This window comes from Macaca nemestrina, chromosome 6 (genome assembly GCF_043159975.1).
Source record: "Macaca nemestrina isolate mMacNem1 chromosome 6, mMacNem.hap1, whole genome shotgun sequence".
NCBI lineage: Eukaryota > Metazoa > Chordata > Mammalia > Primates > Cercopithecidae > Macaca > Macaca nemestrina.
The window spans coordinates 73627694-73652896 of record NC_092130.1 but is presented as its reverse complement, the minus strand read 5'-3'; the positions used below and the strand labels follow the sequence as shown (position 1 = coordinate 73652896).

At 34.9% G+C, this 25203-nt stretch overlaps 1 long non-coding RNA gene across 1 annotated transcript in view; it reads right to left on the bottom strand.

Moving 5' to 3' along the window:
- LOC139363585 (uncharacterized) overlaps nucleotides 1–22219 on the bottom strand; it is a 40645-nt gene extending 18426 nt beyond the window's left edge. Inside the window, exons 1-2 of the long non-coding RNA XR_011624245.1 lie at nucleotides 22133–22219; nucleotides 20959–21058 (exon numbers count right to left, since the gene is read on the bottom strand). This is a non-coding gene — a long non-coding RNA (uncharacterized lncRNA). The remainder of the gene's footprint in view (nucleotides 1–20958; nucleotides 21059–22132) is intronic.
- Nucleotides 22220–25203: the final 2984 nt, after the last annotated feature.

Sequence of the window (25203 nt, the reverse complement as noted above, 5' to 3'; positions counted from 1 at the left end):
TTATCTTCTTTCTTGTTTTCTTTTACAGTAACCTGGGTTTGTTTTAACCATTCTATTTTTACCCCTAATAATTTGTTAATTATAGCTTCTTTTCCTTTTCTTTAATGGGTACTATAGATTATAATATTCATTCTTGAATAAATAAAATCTAATATAAATTACTTTTAGTCCTTCCTTTACAATAAAACTCTCTTTCCATATATATCCTTCACTTTTGCACTATCGTTTTCATGCATTTTAACCACACACACACACACACACACACACACAACTGCGTAAATTATTATTCTTATTATCCAAGTCAGTCAATATTCTTCTATATGAATTTCTCCTTTGCCAGTCAGTCTTTCTATAATTACATATTCTAGGATCGTTTTCTTTCTACATAAAATTTCTCTCTAAGAAATTTTTGCTGTTTTTGTGAAGCAAAAAATTGGTGAAGTTTTGCTGCCAAAATATTCTATGTTTTTGTCTGTCTAAAAATTATTTAATTCAGCTGTATTTTGCTTGCTTTTATTTTGTTTCGTTTTGTTTTGTTTTTGAGACAGAGTCTCACTCTGTTGCCGCAGCTGAATTGCAGCGGTGGGAACACAGTTCACTGCAGCCTCTACCTCCTGATCTCAAGACATCCTGCTGTTAAACCCTCTATTAAACTCTTTATTTAGATCTTTCAATTTTCAGTTCTAGAATTCCTATGTAAATCTTTTTATAGATGACATTTCTTTTCTTTTCTTTTCTTTTTTTTTTTTTTTTTTTTTTTTTTGAGACGGGGTCTTACTCTGTCACCCAGGCTGGAGTGGAATGGCGCAATATCAGATCAGTATAACCTCTGCCTCCTGAGTTCAAGCAATTCTCACAACTTAGCCTCCAGAGTAGCCAGGATTACAGGCACGTGCCTCCACGCCCTGCTCAAATTTTTTTTTTTTTTTTTTGCATTTTTAGTAGAGACGGGGTTTTACCAGGTTGGCCAGGCTGGTCTCGAACTCCTGACCTTAAGTTATCCACCCGCCTCACCTCCCAAAGTGCTAGGATTATAGGCATGAGCCACCACGCCCAACCTATAGATGCTATTTCTCTGGGTTAAATTCTCCATCTTGTCATCTATTTTTCAATGTGTTTGCTTATTTCCTTTGATCTATTAATTATAGCTATTTTAACGTATTTTTATTAATTCCAACATTTGGACTGTGTCTTTTTTTAGTTGTTTTTCTTTTGGATGTTGGCATCTCTGGTTATTTTTTAATTAAATACTGGACATTATGTATTTTAAAATTTGTAGTTTTATATTTCTCTAGGAATGGCTTACTCCTCACTTTGCTGGACAGAGTAGTGGCTGATGATTAAAATACAATCAGGGTCCAAGTTGAGTTAAGGTAAGATAGCAATTTGCATAAGACTCTAGTACTTCTGATTTGCACTAACTCCTAAAGCCAAGACCTCCAAGACTTTTAATCAAAAACCTGGTATATTCATCGGGGATTCTCTGGTAAGTTTCAAACTCTAATTTTAAGGACAGGACAATGGGACAGCAGAAATCTCTGATCTCCTTTTAAAAATGTTTCTGCTTACATTTCCAGTTCCTTACCTTGAACAACTTCAGAATGGGATAAATAATTTGAAGAGAAAACTGGCTGTGTGTCAGGTTAAGTTCTCCACTCATCCTTTCTCACTGAAATTTTGGCACCTTATATATCATCAACTTTGTCTTCCCCATTGCTAGAGGTTACTAAAAGTTCTATTCATATTCCTGTTCCCCAAAAGTTGCGTTCTGTCCAGGCAAAGCCTGAATTCTCCGACTGATATCCGAAACCTAGGAATAGCAAATAACTCCAGACAAATGGAGAAAGTCAACAGACCTCATCTCCATTCTCCCCTTTACAAAATCTTGACCTTTTAGTTCTTACTTTAGCAGCTTTCCCATGCCTTTACATAAGTGATTTTAAAATTTTTTATTGAATTTTCTAGTTGCTTTCATAAGTTTTGTTTATAACTAGCTCCTTCATCCTATTCAAAAAAAAGAAAACTTTTTTGCCTTCATTTTCCATTTCTGAAATTATCTTTCCAGCCAAATGGAAAACTTACACAGGTTTGCTTATTGTCTGTCTGCTTGTTTCTGCAACTAGGTTTTTCTGTTATTAATATTTAAATGTATAAAGATAAAGATATTTAATTATTTGAAACTACTAGAAGTAGAGCTATACTGAATATCAATATTATGTATTTGACTTATAAGTCTGTTTTACAAGCATACTTATGAAATGCTTTCTTTTTTTTTTTTTTTTTAAAGCAACTAGATGAGTTCCTAAACCGTCATTTATTCTGATGAAGTACTAAGCCATGCTGATTTTTGGACAATCAACTATTTTGGGAAGAGAATTTTAAAATGATCCAGCAACACTCTGTTAAATTTACCTTCAACCTAAATGTAAAGGTTTACATTTAGCTGAAAAGTGCCATGTTTTCTAACCAGGGATTATTAGAATTCATTTAGCTATTTAGGACTTTGTTTCATGTTCTATGCATTCAAAGAAACCTGTTTAGACTAAGTACAGTTTCAGCTCAAAACATGCCATCACCTTGGATAAGTAATATAAAACTTCTGTACTCTGTGCAACAAAATCAATAACTTTGTAATGAGGTATTAAGTCTCCCTAGATATCAAGATGACAGAATTCTAAATATTATGTTCTTTGGTTTTATTTCCTTTCTATCAATTTACTCTAACCTGGGTTGGCTTCTGAAAATTAACAAAATTGGACTTTTTTGCAAAATAATCAGTCACCTAATAATTTATTTTAGATTTAGATTTACAAAGAGCTCATGTGTTACACATTAGCTTCTTAACATTTAAAATAAGTTATTCTCATTTGCTTTCTCATCTACTAGTTTCAGATTGGAATATATTTGCATTTGTAAAACTGCATATAAATCAGTATGTTTTACAGAGAAGAGCAGGAAAGACAATGAAAACAAATGACTTTTTGTATTATTATTATTAGACTTTAAGTTCTGGTATACATGTGCAGAATGTGCAAGTATGTTATATAGGTATACACTTGCCATGGTGGTTTGCTGCACCTATCAACCTGTCATCTACATTAGGTATTTCTCATAATGCTATCCCTACCCTAGCCTCCCAGCCCCCGACAGGCCCCTATGTGTGATGTTCCCCTCCCTGTGTCCATGTGCTCTTATTGTTCAACTCACACTTATGAGTGAGAACATGTGGTGTCTGGTTTTGAGGTCCTGTGTTAGTTTGCTGAGAATGATGGTTTCTAGATTCATCCATGTTCCTGCAAAGAACATGAGCTCATCCTTTTCTATGGCTGCATAGTATTTCATGGTTTATATGTGCCACATTTTTTTTATTTAGTCTAGCATTGTTGGGCATTTGGGTTGGTTCCAAGTCTTTGCTTTTGTGAACAGTGCTGCAATAAACATACGTGTGCATGTGTCTTTATGGTAGAATGATTTATAATCCTTTGGGTACATACTCAGTAAAGGGATTGCTGGGTTAAATGGTATTTCTGGTTCTAGATCCTTGAGGGATCACCACATTGTCTTCCACAACGGTTGAACTAATTTACACTCCCACCAACAGTGTAAAAGCATTCCTATTTTTCCACATCCTCTCCAGCATCTGTATTTTCCTGACACTTTAATTATCGCCATTCTAACTGGCATGAGATGGTATCTCATTGTGGTTTTGATTTGCATTTCTCTAATGACCAGTGATGATGAGCTTTTTTTCATGTTTGTTGGCCTCATAAATGTCTTCTTTTGAGAACTGTCTGTTCATATCCTTTGCCCAATTTTTTTTTTTTGATGGGATTGTTTATCTTTTTCTTGTAAATTTGTCTAAGTTCTTTGTAGATTCTGGATATTAGTCCTTTGTCAGATGGATAGATTGCAAACATTTTCTCCCATTCTGTAGGTTGTCTGTTCACTCTGATGATAGTTTCTTTTGCTGTGCAGAACCTCTTTAGTTTAATTAGATCCTATTTGTCAATTTTGGCTTTGTTGCCATTATTTTTGATGTTTTAGTCATGAAGTCTTTGCCCATGCCTATGTCCTGAATGGTATTGCCTAGGTTTTCTTCTAGGGTTTTTATGGTTTTAAGTCTTATGTTTAAGTCTTTAATCCATCTTGATTTGATTTTTGTATAAGGTGTAAGGAAGGGGTTCATTTTCAGTTTTCTGCCTATGGTTCACCAGCTTTCCCAACACCATTTATTAAATAAGGAATCCTCTCCCCATTGCTTGTTTTTGTCAGAGTTGTGAAAGATCATGGTTGTAGATGTCTAGAATTATTTCTGAGGCCTCTGTTCTGTTCCATTGGTCTATATATCTGTTTAGGTACCAGTACCATGCTGTTTTGGTTACTGTAACCTTGTATTATAATTCGAAGTCAGGTAGTGTAATGCCTCCAGCTTTGTTCTTTTTGCTTAGGATTGTCTAGGCTATACAGGCTCTTTTTTGGTTACATATGAAATTGAAAGTAGTTTTTTCTAGTTCTGTGAAGAAAGTCAATGGTAGCTTGATGGGTATAGCATTGAATCTATAAATTACTTTGTACAGTATGAGTATTCCTATCCATGAAGTAGGGAATGTTTTTTCCATTTGTTTCTGTCCTCTCTTATTTCCTTGAGCAGTGGTTTGTAGCTCTCCTTGAAGAGGTCCTTCGCATCCTTTGTAAGCTGTATTCCTAGGTATTTTATTTTCTTTGTAGCAATTGTGAATGGGAGTTCACTCATGATTTGGCTCTCTGTTTGTCTATTATTGGTACATAGGAATGCTTGTGATTTTTGCACATTGATTTTGTATCCTGAGACCTTGCTGAATTTGCTTATCAGCTTAAGGAGATTTTGGGCTTAGACGATGGGGTTTTCTAAATATATAATCATGTCATCTGCAAACAGAGACAATTTGACTTCCTCTCTTCCTATTTGAATAGCCTTTATTTCTTTCTCTTGCCTGATTGCCCTGGACATAACTTCCAATACCATTTTAAATAGGAGTGGTGAGAGAGGGCATCCTTGTCTTGTGCCAGTTTTCAAAGGGAATGCTTCCAGCTTTTGCCCATTCAGTATGATATTGGCTGTGGGTTTGTCACAAATAGTTCTTATTTTGAGATATAGTCCATCAATACCTAGTTTATTCAGAAGGTGGTAATAAATGTCTCCAAGCTAAAGGAGCTTGTTCTACCCCAATGCAAGGAAATTGAGAACCTTGAAAAAAAAGTTAGAAGGAATTTCTAACTAGAATAAGCAGTTTAGAGAAGAACATATATGACCCATTGGAGCTGAAAAACACAGCACAAGAACTTCATGAAGCATACACAAGTATCAATAGACAAGTCGATCAAGCAGAAGAAAGAATATCAGAGATTGAAGATCAAGTTAATGAAATACAGCATGAAGACAAGATTAGAGAAAAAAAGGATGAAAAGGAACAAACAAAGCCTCCAAAAAATATGGGACTATATCAAAAGACCAAACCTACGTTTCATTGATGTACCTGAAAGTGATGGGGAGAATGCAACCAAGTTGACAAACAGTCTTCGGGATATTATCCAGGAAAACTTCCCCAACCTAGCAAGACAGGCCAACATTCAAATCCAGGAAATACAGAGAACACCACAAAAACACTCCTCGAGAAGAGCAACCTCAAGACACATAATCATCAGATTCACCAAGGTTGAAATGAAGGAAAAAATGTTAAGGGCAGCCAGAGAGAAAGGTTGAGTTACTCACAAAGGGAAGTCCATCAGACTAACAGTGAATCTCTCTGTAGAAACCCTACAAGCCAGAAGTGAGTGGGGTCCAATATTCAACATTCTTAAAGAAAATAGTTTTCAACCCAGACTTTCATATCCAGCCAAACTAAGCTTCACAAGCAAAGGAGAAATAAAATCCTTTATAAACAAGCAAATGCTGACAGATTTTATCACCATTAGGCCTGCCTTACGAGAGCTCCTGAAGGAAGCACTAAATATGGGAAGGAAAATCCTGTAGCAGCCACTGCAAAAACTTACCAAATTGTAAAGACCATCAACACTACGAAGAAACTGCATCAATAATAAGTGAAACAACCAGCTAGCATCATAATGACAGGATCAAATTCACATATAACAATATTAACCTTAAATGTAAACTGGCTCAATGCCCTGATTAAAAGACACAGTCTGGCAAATTGGGTAAAGAGTCAAAACCCATCGGTGTGCTCTACAGGAGAACCATCTCACATTCAAAGACACACATATGCTCAAAATAAAGGGGTGGAGGAATATTTACCAAGAAAATGGAAAGCAAAAAAAAAAAAAAAAGCAAAAAAAAAAAAAAAAAAGAAAAGCAGGGGTTACAATCCTAGTCTCTGATAAAATGACTTTAATCCAACAAAGATAAAAAAAAGACAAAGAAGGGCATTACATAATGGTAAAGGGATCAATGCAACACAAAGAGCTAACTATCCTAAATATATGTGCACCCAATACAGGAGCACCCAGATTCATAAAGCAAGTTCTTAGAAACCTACAAAGAGACTTAGACTCCCATACAATAATAGTGGGAGACTTTAACACCCCACTGTCATATTAGACAGATCAATGAGACAGAAAATTAACAAGATATCCAGGACTTGAACTCAGCTCTGGATCAAGCGGACCTAATAGACATCTACAGAAGTCTCCACCCCAAATAAACAGAATATAAATTCTTCTCAGCATCACATCTCACCTATTCTAAAATTGACCACATAATTGGAAGTCAAATACTCCTCAGCAAATGTAAAAGAATGGAAATCAAACAGTCTCTCAGACCACAGTGCAATCAAATTAGAAGTCCGGATTAAGAAACTCACCCAAAACTGCACAACTACATGGAAACTGAACAACCTGCTCCTGAATGACTACTGGGTAAATAACAAAATTAAGGCAGAAATAAATAAGTTCTTTGAAACCAATGAGAACAAAGACACAATGTACCAGAATCTCTGGGACACAGCTAAGGCAGTGTGTAGAGGGAAATTTACAGCACAACATGCCCACAGGAGAAAGCAGGAAAGATCTAAAATCGACACCCTAACATCACAATTAAAAGAATTAGAGAAGCAAGAGCAAACAAATTCCAAAGCTAGTAGAAGACAAGATATAACTAAGATGAGAGCAGAATTGAAGGATATAGAGAGACCAAAAACCCTTCAAAAAAATCAATGAATCCAGGAGCTGGTTTCTTGAGAAAATCAACAAAACTGATAGACCGCTAGCCAGACTAATAAAGACAAAAGAGAGAAGAATCAAATAGACACAATAAAAAATAGTAAAGGGGATATCACCACTGATCCCACAGAAATACAAACTACCATCAGAGAATACTATAAACACCTCTATGCAGATAAACTAGAAAATCTAGAAGAAATTGATACATTCCTGGACACATACACCCTCCCAAGACTAAATCAGGATGAAGTCGAATCCCTGAATAGACCAATAACAAGTTCTGAAATTGAGGCAGTGATTAATAGCCTACTAACCAAAAAAAGCCCAAGACCAGAAAGATTCACAGCTGAATTCTACCAGAGGTACAAAGAGGAGCTGGTACCATTCCTTCTGAAAATATTCTAAATAACAGAAAAAGTGGGACTCCTCCCTAACCCATTTTATGAGGCCAGCATCATCCTGATACTAAAATCTGGCAGAAACCCAACAGTAAAAGAAAATTTCAGGCCAATATCCCTGATGAACATGGATGCGAAAATCCTCAGTAAAATACTGGAAAACCGAATCCAGCAGCACATCAAAAAGCTTATCCAACACAATCAGGTTGGTTTCATCCCCAGGATTCAAGGCTGGTTCAACATATGCTAATCAATAAACGTAACCCATCACACAAACATAACAAATGGCAAAAACCACATGATTATCTCAATAGATGCAGAAAAGTCCTTCAACAAAATTCAACACCCCTTCATGCTAAAAACTCTCCAAAAAACGACTTCTTATATATGTAAGCCTACTTTTCCAGTACAGCTTATAGATTGACATATTCTACCATATACATCAAACAGACAGAAGCTTTCGTGTGACCCTCATGAGTCACAATAACATGTTTAATTAACAAGTATGTCAGAAACCATCATTTTTCTCTGAGAAGCCTTGTGTGAGCTTTCATATGAAAATAATTATCTTAATAGTGATTATTTTATTATCAGATTCAATATTAAAGAAAATAATTAAACAATCTTTAGTTCCATCATTTTTACTAGATTCAAGAATAGATATGTTGCAAAATGTCAAAAGTAGAAAATGACGAACTCCAAAAAAATTGATATGATATATCAAGACCAAATAACCATAGAGATACTTTCCAAGGGAATGGGAAAAACTGTTCCATGACCCTTGAATCTTTTTATGCACTTTAAGAATATAAAGAGCGAGAGATAGAGACAGGAGGAGTAAGAGACAGAGATAGGGTTTTGTGGGAAATACGAATAAAGAGATGTATTTGGATAGAACTCTTTCCCCACTAGAAGTCCATACTTTCACACTCTGCAGAGAAGGAGAAGTATAGCAGGTGGCCATGAGGATGTGTCTCCCAGACCTCCTCCAACCATAGGAAGTGTAATTGGCCAAGAGTCCCAACAGCTGTGCTGTGTTTGTATATATGAAGGCTACAATTCTCATGAGCTGCTCCCAGTCAGTGACTTAATGAGGCAAGGATGTTATTAAAACCCAATTATTTTAGGAGACACAGGACTTCTCTCATAGCAATGGCTTTAGGACTCCATCATGGCTTTGCCAAATCTCCACCTGACTACATGGCAGTCTATGACCATTATACCCAATTTTCTCTCCCACTCTCCTTCTCCCAAGGTCAGTCTGGCATCATGTCTGAAGATTTTCCCAGGCTTCCTGGCCTTCCCCATTTCCTCAACACAGGTTTTGACATAATAAGATACCATTCTTGGAGTATCTCAGAGGAACTGGACAAACACAGGAGGCCAACTTCTAACTATAGACCTAGTGAGATGTTCAAAAGGACCACTGGGAAAACTAGGCAATATGTTCCCTGTGACTGAAGGCCCTAAAATATTGGATATTGGGTTCATATCTGTAAAAGCTAGAGGGTACTGGGGCCTGTGGTCTCATTCTAATAAGATAATGTGACTAAAAAAACAAAAAAAGTGTGGGTTAGCCGACAGAACCTGGAGAGTGTTGCTGCAGTGAGGTCTCCTTGAAATTCCAAATTTAGCCAGTAAATGAGAGCATGTTTCTCTTGGAACAGATGTACACCACTCTGTAGAGAGATGGCAAGCGATCATCTCGGGTCCTATAAAATTGACTCGCCAAGACAGACTAAAGATCTCATCAAAAAGAAGATAGAGCTGTACTGTTGATCCTCAGAGGCCAAAACATGGGAAAAGGAACTGCTGCAGGGAATAGTCTAGCTGCATCAAAAGCAACTTGAGCAGTGGGAGGCCCAGCAGGAACCTCTGAAGAGTCTGTGAAAGGAAAGTATACCAAAAATGAAAGCAACACTTAAAACGTCTGTGGCCAGCTCAGCAAGAGTAGTTATATTTCATTACCTGTTGTTCTAGCCTCTCTTCTCTCCAGAAACCTGGAGAAATGACATCAGTACAGAGTGGGAGAAGAAGTGAGCTAACAAAAAAAGTATAGAACTGTCAAATTGTAGTTGTTTTATCTTACTGGAGGCTTCCAGGTGGAATTGGGGAGAGGGCAAATTGAAATTTACATTGTTATTATAGGCCGCATATGCTGTTTGGTGAATTGAATAAGTATGTTCAAACAACTCAGGTAATTCAAAGACTATTAGCTAAGCATAAGCAGAAAATCCATGGAAAAACTGTAGAGCTTTTATAAAACGGTATGGGACATTTTCTCCCAATTAAAAATTTCATGTCATGACTCAGGTTTATTCAACCTACTGGTCACATATATTAATCTTCATGGAAGGTTACTAGAAATATAATAAATCTATAGTTTCTAATTTGTAGATTGACATAAAAAATCATATTTTAAGCCTCTTATAAGTAATTATCTCAGTTAATTTACTAATATTATTTACATAGCTTGGGAAATTATAAACTCACCATTGATATTATTGCCATGAAAATAGTTTCAATTATCCATATGTAGTACATGTAAGTATATGTTTAAGTATATTCAATTTGCTATTATAAATTGCTGGCAAATAGGCATGATCAAAAACATTAAAACTGTTTATTTTATAATAGTTTGACATTTTACTATCAAAAGAAAGCAAAATAATATAAATAAGCCACAGTAAGATCATTATAAAAAGGGGGATATCTCTGTTGTTTAGCATAAAATGAAATAACAACATTGAAAGATTTTCTCTTGACTATTTAGCAAAAGATGTGAATTATAGGCACTTTGAACATGTCTTTTTCTGAACAATTATGTATCTATAAACCAAAATGCAGACAATGAATACAAACTGGATCTTAATAAACAGCAAGAATCCAAGAGATGAAAAACAAACAAACAAAAAGGCTGAAAAAAAAAAACACTAATGATATTACTTTTGCTATTAGGAGCTTTTCACATTTGGATAACAATGGCATGATTCATGAGTTAACTAACCAAGTTTTAATTTTTTTCCATCAACAAATTAAAGCTTTTTGCAATTTTTATGACCTCAATCCACTAATATTGTTTTGACTCTTCATTTTCAATTTTCACCAAATCAAGATGCTGAGGCTAAAAATGAGGCTTCAAATTTTTGCCTGGAAAGCTAACATAATCTTCTAATGAATAATTTATTATGAAACAAAATGTTTTATGGTTTTCAAGCAAAACTAAACATTTAAACTGTGGAAAAACTGTGTCTCCTCCTTAAATCCTTTGAATTTTATAAGAATAATGGCTCTTCATGTGTACATTTTCACTACTTCAGCTTAATAATTTTACTTTGTTTACATTATAATACATGGTAGGTCATTGAGTGTTGTTATATTTGAGCCTGTATATTTCTAAGGATAGCTATATTTAAGGATGGTGCACATATTAAAGAAAATTTCGTTTAAAAACCACTACAGATAAATCTAGATTTTTAAAGTTCCCCCATCTATATAAGTAAACTATTATGTTGAAATATGGTTAACAGGCCATTTAAACCTGGTTAATACCCATTTTGGATGAATTTGAATGTTCTGACTTCTGGTGACATATACTGAATAATAGGCCAATAAATGGTTCCCCTCATCTGATTTCTAAACTTTAATTAAGGCCTCCTTTAGGAGACTGACCCAGGAGGATCACTTGAGGCCAGAAGTTTGTGAGCAGCGTGGGCAACATAGCAAGACCCTGTCTCTACAAAAAAATAACAATAAAAAGAGAAATATCACCAACACTGATCTATTTGTGTATGGGAAAAGCCTGGGGTAAAAGAGGGTCATAGAAAATATAAATCACTGGCTGGGCACAGTGGCTCATGTCTGTAATCCCAGCACTTAGGAGGCTGAGGCAGGTGGATCACTTGAGGTCAGGAGTTCAAGATCAGCCTAGCCCAAAATGGCAAAACCACATCTCTGCTAAAAATACATAAATTAGCTGGGCGTGTTGGGGCACATTTGTAGTCTCAGCTACTCGGGAGGCTGAGGCAGGAAAAATCACTTAAACCTGGCAAGCAGAGGTTGCAGTGTGCCAGGATTGCACCACTGCACTCCAGCCTGGGTGACAGAGCCAGACTCTGTCTCAAGAAAGAAAGAAAGAGAGAAAGAGAGAAAGAGAGAAAGAGAGAGAGAGAGAAAGAGAAGAAGAGAGAAAGAAAGAAAGAAAGAAAGAAAGAAAGAAAGAAAGAAAGAAAGAAAGAAAGAAAGAAAGAAAGAAAGAAAGAAACCATTTACTTCATTTTTCCCTCATCCCATTGATCTAAAATGTTAGATCATTTTAGATCCAACTTTCAGTTTAGCTAGTGATCTGAGCATTCATCTCCCTCATCAAAGCAGTTGTCAATTTATAAAAGAAAAAAATGTAATCCCAGATTTTATGCCATGGTAAAGTAAGAAAAACATCTGATGCACGCACAGAAGTCATTATGAGAAAATTATTTTTAAAAATTATTCTAAATAGCTACTACAGATAATATAATAAGGCAAAATGTAAGCATTACAACTGCCAAAATAAAGATTAACTGAAGGTAACAATAATTTAACTAAAAAGGACTGGGTCAGAACCCTAAAACATACCAGCAAAAATGATAGACATCTAAATAATGAAAAACTTAACTCCACTAATTTCTACATTTATGAAAATTCAATAAATATGATTTACATGGTACAACTGATAACTTCTATTTTCTATTTTGGAACTTTTATTTACTTTAAATATTTAGATTTAACTTTATATTTACATGGATAGATTCAATGTTCATCATTTTTAAGCCTTTAATTCTAATTTTTTATAATTAATGGAGTATTTTAAGATTTGTTTTTGATTGGTTGGATTTCATTTTCAAATATATTTCCAAAGATTTACTGTTTATTTCCCTTTTTATTGTTTTCCCCATGATGCATGCATTTCCCTTCACCCATGCATTACATTTGCTAGAATATGTATGTAATTTTTACCCTTCTCTTTTTAACTCCAATGACATGACAGTTTTATATTCTGTCATTTAAATTTTACTGTCTAAAGACAACTTGATTTTTTATTTCTACAGGTTCCTTGGTTCTACCAATAGCAGTCACTCTGTGTAGCCTTGCAAAGATATTCTGTTAACATACGACAGTGCTAATACTCTGTTTTTTAATTGATATAAATGGTAATGCACTATAAATATACTTCTGAACTTGCTTTATTTAAAAAATAAGAGTTCTAGTCAGCAAATGTGACACCTACTGTTTGTTTACAATTTCACCAACACAGTATTTTCAAACTATTTGATATCTGCCAATTAACAATTAGAAAATGGAATTTCATTATAGTTTAAATTTGTATTTTATTTCTCTGATTATACATGGGGTGAGTATCTTGTAGTGTATTTAAATGACTTCTCTGCTATTTTCTGTGAAATCTTTGCCATGTAATTTTCCCATATTCTGACAGATTATCAGTTTATTCTTTTCCTTCCCTCCCTCCCTCCCTCCCTCCCTCCCTCCCTCCCTCCCTCCCTCTCTTCCTTCCTTTCTTCCCTCCCTCCCTCCCTCCCTCCTCTCTCTCTCTCTCTCTCTCTTTCTTTTGTTCTTTCGTTCTTTCTTTCTTTCAACAGAGTTTCACCATGTTGGCCAGACTGGTCTCAAACTCCTGACTTCAGGTGATCTACCTGCCTCGGCCTCACAAAGTGCTGGGATTACAGGTGTGAGCCACCGCTTTCAGCCTTATTCTTATTTTTTACTAACTTTTTATATGTTAACAAAAGGAAGCTGTTTTATGATAAAAGTTCCAAATGCTTTCCCTAGGATTTAAATTTTTGCCTTTTCAGGTGTCTCAATATCATTTATTGAATAACTTCTCTTTCCCTCAATGATTACATTGCCACTTTTGTCATGTATCAAATTTTAATTCATGTAGACCCTAATAGTCTCCTCAAGGAAACTGTTTCTATATTCATATACCAGTGTTTACTGTTAAAATGACTAATTTTATGGTATAACACCAGTTTGATTCGTAGTTCTTATTTATCTTTTTTTCAAGAATGTTTCCCAAGTTTTCTTCATTTTTTTACCTTTCACAATAAGTTATTGGGATTGTATTAAATGTCTAGACTGACTCAGAGAAAATTTTAAACTATCCTGGCTTGGTCTTCTTTTCCAAAGTATGCTTTTTCATATATTTAAATTTCCTTCTGTGTCCTCAGAAGCATTTTAAGGTTTTACTGACATATATGCCTACTTTGTTCTAGGTTTAATATACTTTTAAGTATGTGATCTTTTTTGTTACTATTATAAATAGAATCTGTTTTTCAATATTTATTTTATATTCTTGCTATATATTCACCTTCCATCCCCCAAATTTGTACCTTATTTCTGAAAATACAGAGGCAGACAGATAGATACAGAGATGGAGATATTAGTTCATCTTTTAATTTGTTTCTATTTCCATATTCTCTTCTTGATAAATACCAGTGATTTGTATGTCATCTTTTAATTGTTTAGCCCCAAATCACGCAGTCATTTTTGTACCTATAAATTGTCCACTATGTTAATAGTATTTTTTCTCAAGTCTTTCCTCTATTGATTTGTGTGACTATTTATGCTGTTATTCTAAGTATCACAGTTATTTTTTCAAAATTTTATTTCATAAATCTGTAAATTATCTCAATATTTTCTCATTCTGCTTAGTTTAATTACCTTAAGAGTGAACTGTATCTAAAATCAATTTTATTCCAATGTGTGCTAGTTATCTGTCTTCTGAAGACGTAATTAACTTATCATTTATTCTAATACAAACTACTTAAATCTAATTAGTTTGTATGTTTGGTTTTGTTGTTACTATTGCTTGTTTACTTTTAAATACATTCTCCCTAAGCCTTCTCTTTTCTCTACAAACATCATGGTAGATTCTCCTTGGCTCCTCTTTCTGTTTATCATAGCATTCTCTGAATGTTCTGCTTAAAACATGAGCTTGGATATTAAATATTGACTTTTACATTAGTTAGTCATTAACCTTTTGAAGTACTAGGGAGGAAATTAGAAACGTGGGCTGTCTTTTACAAGAAATAGCATTCCTGTGAGGTTTCTCTCTCTGAATAAGTTCCATTGTCACTTTTGTGGTTGTGTCAGTAGATAGGTGGTGCAAACTGTCCCATTGGTTGATGAAATTTTTTTAAGGGTCATTTGGCTAATTTAATGAGAGGATGAGTTAGTGAGAGATTCTGTGATTCTCAGGCTTTGTGTTTGGTGTGAACACCCAGCTGCCATTTGTCACCATTCATCTGCAATGGCCCCTAGGACAGTTTTCTGGGTGCCCTTCATGAAACCGTCCACCTGAGCTGGGTAGGGATTTCCCACATTTCTCATGACACACATCTCCAGTTTCACTGATTTTTGCTAAATTGGAGGATGAGAAATTTTAAGGTGACTTTATCAGAATTATTTCTATATATTTTCCTCACATAACATACTCTCTCAAAAGTCAGTTGTGAATATTTATTCCAACATCTTTTTTCCAAATTTGCCACAATTTTACTGTATTTGACCAACATTTTAAAATATATGGTATTAGTTTGAAATGTTTCCAAACTTTGTCAATGGTATAACATTACATGGAACAAAGAGTAAATTTATTGATGATGAAGCAAATCTAAACTGTAAATACGAATAATCATACATCTTTCTTGCTTTGAAAGTACTTAATACTACTAAAAATAGAAGAAATTAACAGAAACATTGCAATAAGAAATCTTGACACACCATTCTTAATTATTGACTGATCAAGAAAGTAATCATAAATAAGAATTTGGACTAACTTTGGCAGTTAATAAATACACATCAAACTTTACACACTATTATCTGTAATTACACCTTATTCGGAACTGCATGAAACATTGATAAAAATTATAGCATGATTTCTTATCACAGTCTCCCCCTAAATAAGTGAACGAACTTTGGAGATAAAAAGCCAACAACTAAAGTAGTTTTACTGTTGTTGTTGCTACTACAGCAGGTGCTTGTTGAATAGGAGGGTTATAAAAACGGGGCCATATGTGATAGACAAATTGGCCCAAAGGTAACTAGCTCATCAGAGGAGAACTCCACCTAGATATCATTTTCAACTTTTGTATTCAATCTGAATTTCAACAGATTAATGATCATAACAGTTCCAAGAGTTCTTGGATCATTTATTACTTTTTTGTATTTTTATTTTAAAATATGCTGTTTTGAAAAAATTACTTCAATGCTAAAATATTGATGAATGATAAAATACCTTGCTTTAGAAGACTGATGCTATATGATTTCTATTTTCCATCAGTTCTCATTTCATAGTCAGAGACTGGGCAATAGTTTTGAATAGTTACCTTAGCAGTCCATTATAATATTTATTAAATGCACTTGTTACACCACCAAGTGGGTTGTGCTTTGCATATATTTTCTCTATTTATCCTTACAATTACCCTATTAAGTAGATTCTATCACCATCCCAACTTTAATACAAAGGAATCTAACACTGAGTAACTTGACTAATTGGCTACCATGTGTAGAATTATAATTTGGACCAATTTTTCTCTGAAGGTCATAGTTATACTTCTAACTTTTATGATCTACTTTTAAACTATAATTATAAAACCTGCCTCTGTATCAATATCACTTATAGATATTTTTGTAAAAACCTCATATGGCTAAGTCACATTTTATCCCTATGGAATCAAGAGTCTCCAGAAGTAGGGCAAAGGGTCTATCCTTAAAAATATAACAGCAACAACAACACACATGTGTGCTCACACACACACACACGTATTGCTGCACTGCCTCCAATGTCAAGACTTCTGTTTTAAAAGCTGTGCAACCATTTCATTATTACAGGAAACTGTGACTTTTTCATTAGTATCAATAATATTTAACGTGTTTATGCTGTCATGCTACTCTGAAAAGTTTACAAATTGCAATACCGAAGACTCAGGATAATTGCAGGAACTTTGGGAAGTCTAATACCTTGTTCCTGCCCATTTGTATGCATTATGTATACAGCTAACAATTTGTAAAGATTCAGCATTTTAGTTTAGATTTTCACCAACCTCAAATTGCATTAACACTTCAAAGTTCACATCCCAGATAATCCCTGTGCTCCTTTTGCACTTTTTTTTAGCATGTGAGCACTTTGGCACCTTTCCAGATGTATCTGCCCATTGACTCCTGTACAATTTGCTGCAATACAATTGGATAGGAGAGATCCCAGCATGTATTTAATACATTAAGGACTGAAGTTTTACTTTCTTATAGATTTCCAAGTTCTACCTGGAAGAACTTTCTTCTGCCCTTCAATCTCTTTTCAATTTGGAGGGCCCTTCACTCTTTAGTTTGGTCACAGCCTTGCCCTGAGGATCTAGTAAAATGTTTAACATTAGATAGCAAATGTTTAACATTAGATAACTCTAGTAAAATATTCAACACTAGACAGCAAAAACCCTAGTTTTTTATGTGGCTTGCAGGTTTCAAGCTCCACCTTCTATCAGTCAGAATCAAGATGCACCCCCAGCTTATCTCACTCTGTGCCTGAGTCCCAGTGAGCAGGCCTTAGCCTTTTTCAAACAATTAGAATCACTTTTTATCACTTCTCCTGTAACCCTTTCCCCATTTCTGACCATCCTATATATGTTTAATACTCCACATCTCTGAAATCTAAAGAATAATATTAACATATTTTCTTACAGTTTATACATAGGTCAATATGTATAATATTATATATTATAATATGTATGCAGTTTATACTTGCAGACTGAGGAGTCACAAGCTCAGGCAGCAAAGTCAGAATATTGGAATTCAATGAACAAAGAAGGAAAAATGCCTGCCCCCCTCTGTCTGCCAATCTTGTTAACAAGATACAATACTCTGATTTTCCAGATGACTTCCTTTTCAATGGATTTGCTGGTGATGGGTGTAATGTAGGGATACCTCTGGGACCCTAGCTTGACTGCTGTTTGCCTCCATCTTCAGCTGCTTGTTCAGGAACTGCCTTGAGTTAAATATGTTCTCACAAAAAAAGCATCAGTAAAAGCAGGGTGAGCCATTCAACAGCCTCTCTGTGACCATATCTCAATAATTTCTAAATAACTCTGCACCAAAATCAGGAATCAAAAGTGGAGACATCATCGCATTGCTTCATATCACCAAGATTGTTATTTTTCATAGACCTCTTTAAAGTTGCTATATCAAAGGTGAAGATTTTCTCACTGATTCTTTAAAATTACTTGCATTACATAAATATGTTTGACATTTTCTCTCACATTTTTCTGAAGGAAAGGTAATACCAAATACTACTTTGAAAAATCACTTTTGCACAGGCTAATTTTTATTTCTTGCTTGTGGTATCAATTTTTAAAATCATAATCATATTTGTTGCATTAGGCAAAATTTTGGCCTAGTTTTTTAAAGTGGCTTCATATGACTGAGCCCATCAGATTATAAATAATTGATAATCATCCAAAGTGTTACTTTTTGACAGATAGAACAAATTATGAAGGGTGAAGAATGAAGTCTTAAGCCAACCAGCCCTATGTGTAATCATTTGCAAGTTCCTTTCTAGAATATTGACATATTTATATTTTTATCTTCCCTAAGTCCATAGAATATTCCTCATTTTGGATCACATCCATTTAACAGTCATTCTATCTAATGGAAGTATCTATGCTGTACTATTTGGCAAGGTAAGTTCATTCAGTTCCCTACATACCTTTATATCTCAGTCAGTCACATCATGCCCTCCTAAATAAGTACACTCAAATACCAAATTATTTGTCAGCATAAAAAATCGGGAATGGAACAAAATCAATTTTATTAAACAACCGAGTATTTTTTGGTCCTATAGGCCCTGATAAATGTAAGCAATCTTTGCAAAGCGTATTTCACTAGTGATTCTTTGCGATGGCACTATGATCCCTGGGCTCCACATTTAGAAATAAGTTATGAGTAATGCATGTATAATAGTCGCATGTCTTGCCATCATAATTTGTTTACATGAGCTTTTTCACTTGTGAAATCTACTATGTCCACAGTTTCTAAATATTATGTATGTGAATTTGGAAACAATTCTGGATATTCTTTCTATTATATACTTAACAGTAGCTGATCAAAGCCAGTGAAAAGCCAGGTGAAAGGTTTTGTAAAATAGAAACCCAAAGAAAGTCTCTGCAAGCAGATAAGGAGACAGAAGTTTGCTTTACAGGCTTGATAGCCACTGGGTCAGTTACAGAGTCAATGAACGAGTTCAATAATGGGAAAATCATAGACTTTGGCACTAGGCATACCTGTGTTTAAATTCTGGCTTTACAACTTATTGTCTGGGTATGGTTAGGAATGTTGATTAACTTTTGTGGTTCCTCAATTTTTCTCACCTGTGAAATTGATATAAAAATTCCTACCTCATATTTACTAATTAATTCCTTTATTCTACAAAAGTAACCTCAGTTGTTACCATGTGCTGTATGACTAAAAGCCTAAGAGCAACTCGCTTGCTTAGATTTTTAAAATTCTCTTGGTATATTAGAAGTGTTTGTTTCTGTTGCCTTGAGTTTTTTTGAAGGATGAGTTGTGTTTAATAAGAATGAGGCTCAACTGCAATGTGTGTGGCATTTTTCTTTAATTCCTAGGATTTAGATGTTTCTTATACGGGCAGTCACCATTTCTTGCTCTATTCCTTTACACTATGTTAATTTAGAAGGAATCCACGGAATAGACATGTAACAGAAATTCACTCTATTGTGGCAGCTCCCTAGCAATGGGATCCCCAAACAGCTGTGTGTCCAACTGTGCATTCATGCTTATTTTTTTGATATGTTGCAGAAGCTAAATCCAATGTTTAGGTGTCATGCCCTTCATCTTTCTGTGCCACAATGCCTCTTTGTGGTTCAAAAGTGCAAGGGAACATTTTCTGCCCATTATCATTGCTGGTTCATATCTCATTTGCTCTGCACTATCACCCAGAGATTTATTTTGCCTCAAACTGTTTTCTTGTGTCTGTCCCACCCTCTGAGTAGCTGCATTAGGTTATTTCCTCCCCTTGTGTAATGATTTGCATTTTTACAATTTAAATCTTGGTTTTATCATTTCCTTACCACACTTCTAATGCCTCTAGGTTCTTTATTAAAATTATTTCCCTGTCCTCCCCTGTGTATGCAACATCATCCAAGTTAGTACCATCCACAAATAAAAATGTGTTGCTTATTATCTTTTTCTGAGCATTCACAAAAATGTTGAATATAAATGAACTTAAAACTTTCAACTTTGAAATGTCCTCATTTGTTTCTAAGAACCCAAACATTTGCATGTGTTGTTTTTATTTGTTTGAAGATTATAAAGCCAACGTAAATATATTTAACAGGCCATATTTAAGCTAACTGGAATATGGTACATCAAATTATATTGATAGAGGCAGGAGGCAGAGAACTTTCCTAGGCAAACAGGGGAGGGTCCCCAGAGAAGCTCCGACCTGCCCAGGTCATTGTGCACAGGGGGCTTGCCTAAACATGCCCACAGTGAAAATTGCCATCTCTTAATACTTGTGCAATAAGGGAAATAAATCAATGTGGAGTGGCTCAGACTAAGGGCCCACATGCACACTGGAAGGACAGGGTGGAGCCACTAGGAATTCACACCGTATGCAAGCGAGGAGCTGGGCCTCTTCAGCTCATGTGTGGAAGTCCTGGTACTCCATTGTGAGGGGGAAACCTGCTTGGAGAATCCCTCTCTTTGCTGAGAGCTTTCCTTTCACTTAATAAATTCTACCCTCCTCACCCTTCAATGTGTCCACATGCCTAATTTTTCCCTGTGGTGAGACAAGAACCTGGATTTAACTGAGCTAAGGAGCAAAAAATCTTGCATTGATATTGTATATCAGGTTAAATGATGAAGACATAATAGATCTGTGTGTGTGTGTGTGTGTGTGTGTGTGTGTGTGTTTTCCTCTCTTTTACTCAGAAAATCTTTTTGTTGGTCTTATTGAATCTAAATTAGCCTAATTTTAGTGGATTAAATTTTATTTATTCCCCAAAAGTAAATATAGGTTTAAAGAAAAATACTCCAAAAAGTTGATTTGCTCTTCTGGATTATAATATTGATTTTAAATAACTTTTATATGATGCTTCTCTGAGCACATTTTAATCAAATGTTCAAGAGCAATTTATGTGTGACTCAGGATTCAGTTATAACTAGTGAAATAATTTGTCTTTGATAAATTACAATTAACTATCAATACGCCAGAACTAAATGCATGGCTTGAAATATCAAAAAAAGAAAAAAAAAACCAACCATTAGTTAGTTTTACCTTTGGGCTGTGCAGGAAATGTTGTAGACGTGGAAGAGCATATTTTGAGATCTGCTACATATAGAAGTGCCTGTCTCCTGAGTATGACCTCAGTCAGCCTCTGTAAATGGAAAATTCACAAAAGGAAATACATATCATGAATGTTGGAAGTGACTTTAAAATCATCTAGTTCAACCCCTTGATTTCACAGATGAAAGAAAAGAAGTCCCAGAGAGACTGATGGAGAGGACCAAAGTCACACATCTGAGGAGCATGTCTGTTTCACATTACTGTTATGGACACTATCTGAATCTTCCAGGATCACTTTGTTTCCTGATTATACATGTGCCCAAGGCACACGTTCCTAGAACTTTTTGGAAAGGCATTACTTTATGCTAAATGTCCTTAAAACTTATCAAATTAATACCAATTTAAGTCACATGCCTGAAAAATCATTTCCACATTTGCATAAAATTTTAGATCCATTTTATTTAAATTTAGTAGATCAAAACCTAATGTTATCAATTAAATTTCAAAATAAGATTTTTTTAAATGCCTATCTGAATGTGTTTTCAAAGCTTTGTTACTTGGCATAAGATGAACTAGAATTCTTCGGAAGTAAAGTTGGTATTGTCTGTTTCATATTTTTTCACACCAATATCCTAATGAATGTCTCATACAGAAATAAATAGTATGACTGTGACAGCAAATAATTCTAATTACCAACATGCTGCACAAACATTGTTATCAAGAAAAGTATAGAGATGGGACATCAGAGTCTGTTCCCTAAGCAGGGAACGTGTTTCAATAGAAATCAAGATGCGGTATGAAAGTCAGAGTAGCCAACACTCTCAGAAGGGTTAGCACCATCCTGGTTACTCTGGGAGAGACAGAGGAATAGAAAACATATTTCCTCCAAAAGAATGTTCCAAAACAAAATCGTATTTAGCGCTATAAAAATGTCACTTGAATCTCTTAATAAGGAGAAAAATAAGATGGAAATAAAGGCCCTGGAGAATTTAGTTTTCCCTCTCCTTAGTGATGTGGAAAAAACCGGGTTCTCATCACATGACCGGGTTTTTAGGCACACCGACACATTGTAGGGTGAGTAGGGCAGGGTTAATTGGATGTAAAGTTAAAAAGGAAAGAGGAACTCTTAGCAAACTGAGAGAGAATCCTGCTAGCAGGTACCCACCTTACAGAAGGAATCCCAGGCCACCACACAGGAACTGAAGAGAGCCAGGCTCCTCCCCACTGCGAACAGCCTGAACTTCCCCTGGCTCCACCCACTTCCCCCAGTGCACAGGTGGGCATTGTTCAGAGACAATCAATCAGGAAAACGTGGGCTTCATCCGGACCGGCAGTCCGGTTTTTCAGCCTTCAGGGTGTTTTAGGCTCCATGATGGGGTTTCGCCGGGGACTCTTGGCTGTCTCCTGTCTCTATCACTAGTATTTCCACTCCTTGCTGTAGTGTCAATATTGTTGGATGATTATTTGCAAGTTGATACAGACACTTAAAGCCTTTGAGGTCATATAAAGTGCATACATTGAGCATGTACAAAACAAATATTAAAATATTTGGTATTAACCAACAGTGTAGCTCCTTGAAACTAAAATATCTGTAAACTATAACTGAATAAATTTCACTAGTTTAAGCACTTAATTAGCAAAACAGCCTCAATTCTGTTAATCTAGCATAAATAATATTTTTACTAGTTAATCAACCACTGTTGCTTAAGCAAGAGGAACACTGTTAAACATCCCCTTTGCTTTCAGTGCAAGGTACTTTTTTCTATTTAAATATCAATCAATTTATCATTTAAATATCTGTGTTTCAAAATTAACAGAATTCCAGATATAGAAATATTGCTAAGTCACATATTACAATTACAATATATGAATTCCAATATAGGTTTTGTGAATGAACTTGCAGATAATTATGCTTTTGAAGTAAAAGTGCCTTTTTTTTCTGATTTGGACAAGACAAATATTCAATTCAATAAAAACATTTGAACAACCAAATTATATAAAGCATTATGGCAGATTTAAATGTGGTCTCTGTCATCAATGGGCTTGCATTCTAGACTGGAAGACAAATTATTATTCATCTTCAGTTTCACTAACTAGAGAATGATATGAGACAATGCATTTAAAGTAACTAGACAATAGTAAATTACGTTAGCATTTTCTAAACAGAATCACGAAAAACAAAAGATGTACAAATTATAATAATATATTGCACCAAATCTCTAATTTTTGTATTCCACATAAAGTATGCTAATATCTGTATGTGGCACCAAAAGTGCTATTACATGAGCGCTGTATGAATTATGAATAATTATAAAGCTATAATGAGTTCTTGAAGAGATAATTGATTGTGTTACTAGTCACACAGTTCATACTTTAGCTTTAAAATGATCTTTGCTTTTCATTCAATCAGCCCTATTTGAAAACAGTCATTTTACTTCCATCTTGGCTGGTATTAAATACTCATTTGTCAGTGCCCTGGGTATTGTGATCTTAGCATACTTAGAGAATATGTGTGTGCTTTAAGTGCCTAAACTATTGCAATAAGCAAGGTCACTCACAGCAATAGAGACCTAACTGGAACTGTAACCAAAGTCATACAAATAATATCTGCAAATGTCAATATGAAACAATTGGAGAAAAGAAGAACACATCATGCACGTGTGTGTGTGTGTGTGTGTGTGTGTGTGTGTATGTGGTGTGTGTATGCAAGCATTTATACGCTAAAAACAAATAGCTACCAAGCCCTGTTTCCAAAGTACTCCTTCAGAATAAAATCAAGTACAGAAATTTCTAATTTTATCACTTGCCCCCAAGAGCTGCACAACCAACCCCAGAAGGAAATCATCTCTCACATGTTCTTATAATACCTTTATTCCCTGAATTGAGCTCATTTTGGCCATCTGTATTCTAAAACAAAACAACGACAACTAAGAAAAGAAAATCGCAGGGCACAGATGCATAGCTAGCATTCATCTGGAACACAGAGGGAGGAAAGGCTTGTTAAGTTTCTCTCATTGTCATCCCTTACAGGAATGGGGATTTGTAGTCTGGGTCTCTGGAAAGCCACACACTTGGCTTCAGATTAACAATTGCTCCCCCTCCCAACCTGCACAAGCAGAAGTATACCTTTTTATACTGATATTTCAGCAAGTGAAAAAGATGTGTCTTCCTGCTGCTCAGTTTAGTTTATAAACGATCTTCGTTTTTGAGGATACTGCAACTCTCCCAGATGTTCTATTAGATGACTAAGTGTGTGTCTCTCGTTTCATATATGTTGGTATACTTACATTTACACATAGGAACATTTTTTTCTCAAAGTTGAAATATATTCATTCAACTACACTCATTGAATTAGATTGACTTATTTTTGTCCAAATGACTTAGGTAGAACTGTACTGAAATTCGTACTAATAAGTATTCCAGACCCCATCATCCACAAATTAAGTTGTGACTCATTAGTTGGATTTACCACAGGAATCTGAGCTGTCTGATTTTCTTTCCACATATTATTTATTTGTGGGTACACATTCATAGCTTCAATGCAATGCAATATTTTTGGAGCACCTATTCTGACCATGACATTGTGCAAGAGCCTGAGATGACCTAAATTTCAAACAACAAAGGATTACTTGCCATTTATACAAAACAACAATTCTGAATATTCAGTCTACTTTCCCAGAGTAATTTTCATAATATAGCTATACTTTTTGTTCACTTTGAGCAAAGGTAGAAATGAAAGTTTAAGTGTAGTCAAGGTTTTGATTTTTGTGAAAGATTGGAAGCATGTAGTGAAAACTAGCAATGGGAAAACTTTCAAGACCCTCTCGGGATAAATCTATGAAAGATGAGTACTTCCAACAATCACTTCTAAAGCAAATGTAATTCCCAGGTTGAAAAATATAAGTACGTTTATTTTTTATATTCACTTTAAACAGACAAAAGCTGTCTGTTTAGCCAGGTAGATGCAGTACAAATATCTGTACCTACTCTGTAGGAAGACCCTTGAGATTCTACTTCTTTCCTAACGATTGCAATTGTATTCCATTTATCATTACCTCCCCAATCTATCTATACATTTATTTATTAATAATTTACCTTTACATTATAGATATCTATGTACATTTAATATTGAAAATAATGATATTTCTTCAGAATGCTTTTATTTTATAAGAAATACACATTTAACCAATTTTTTCTCTGCCATGACATTTACTTAGTTATGGCTTTATAGACAGA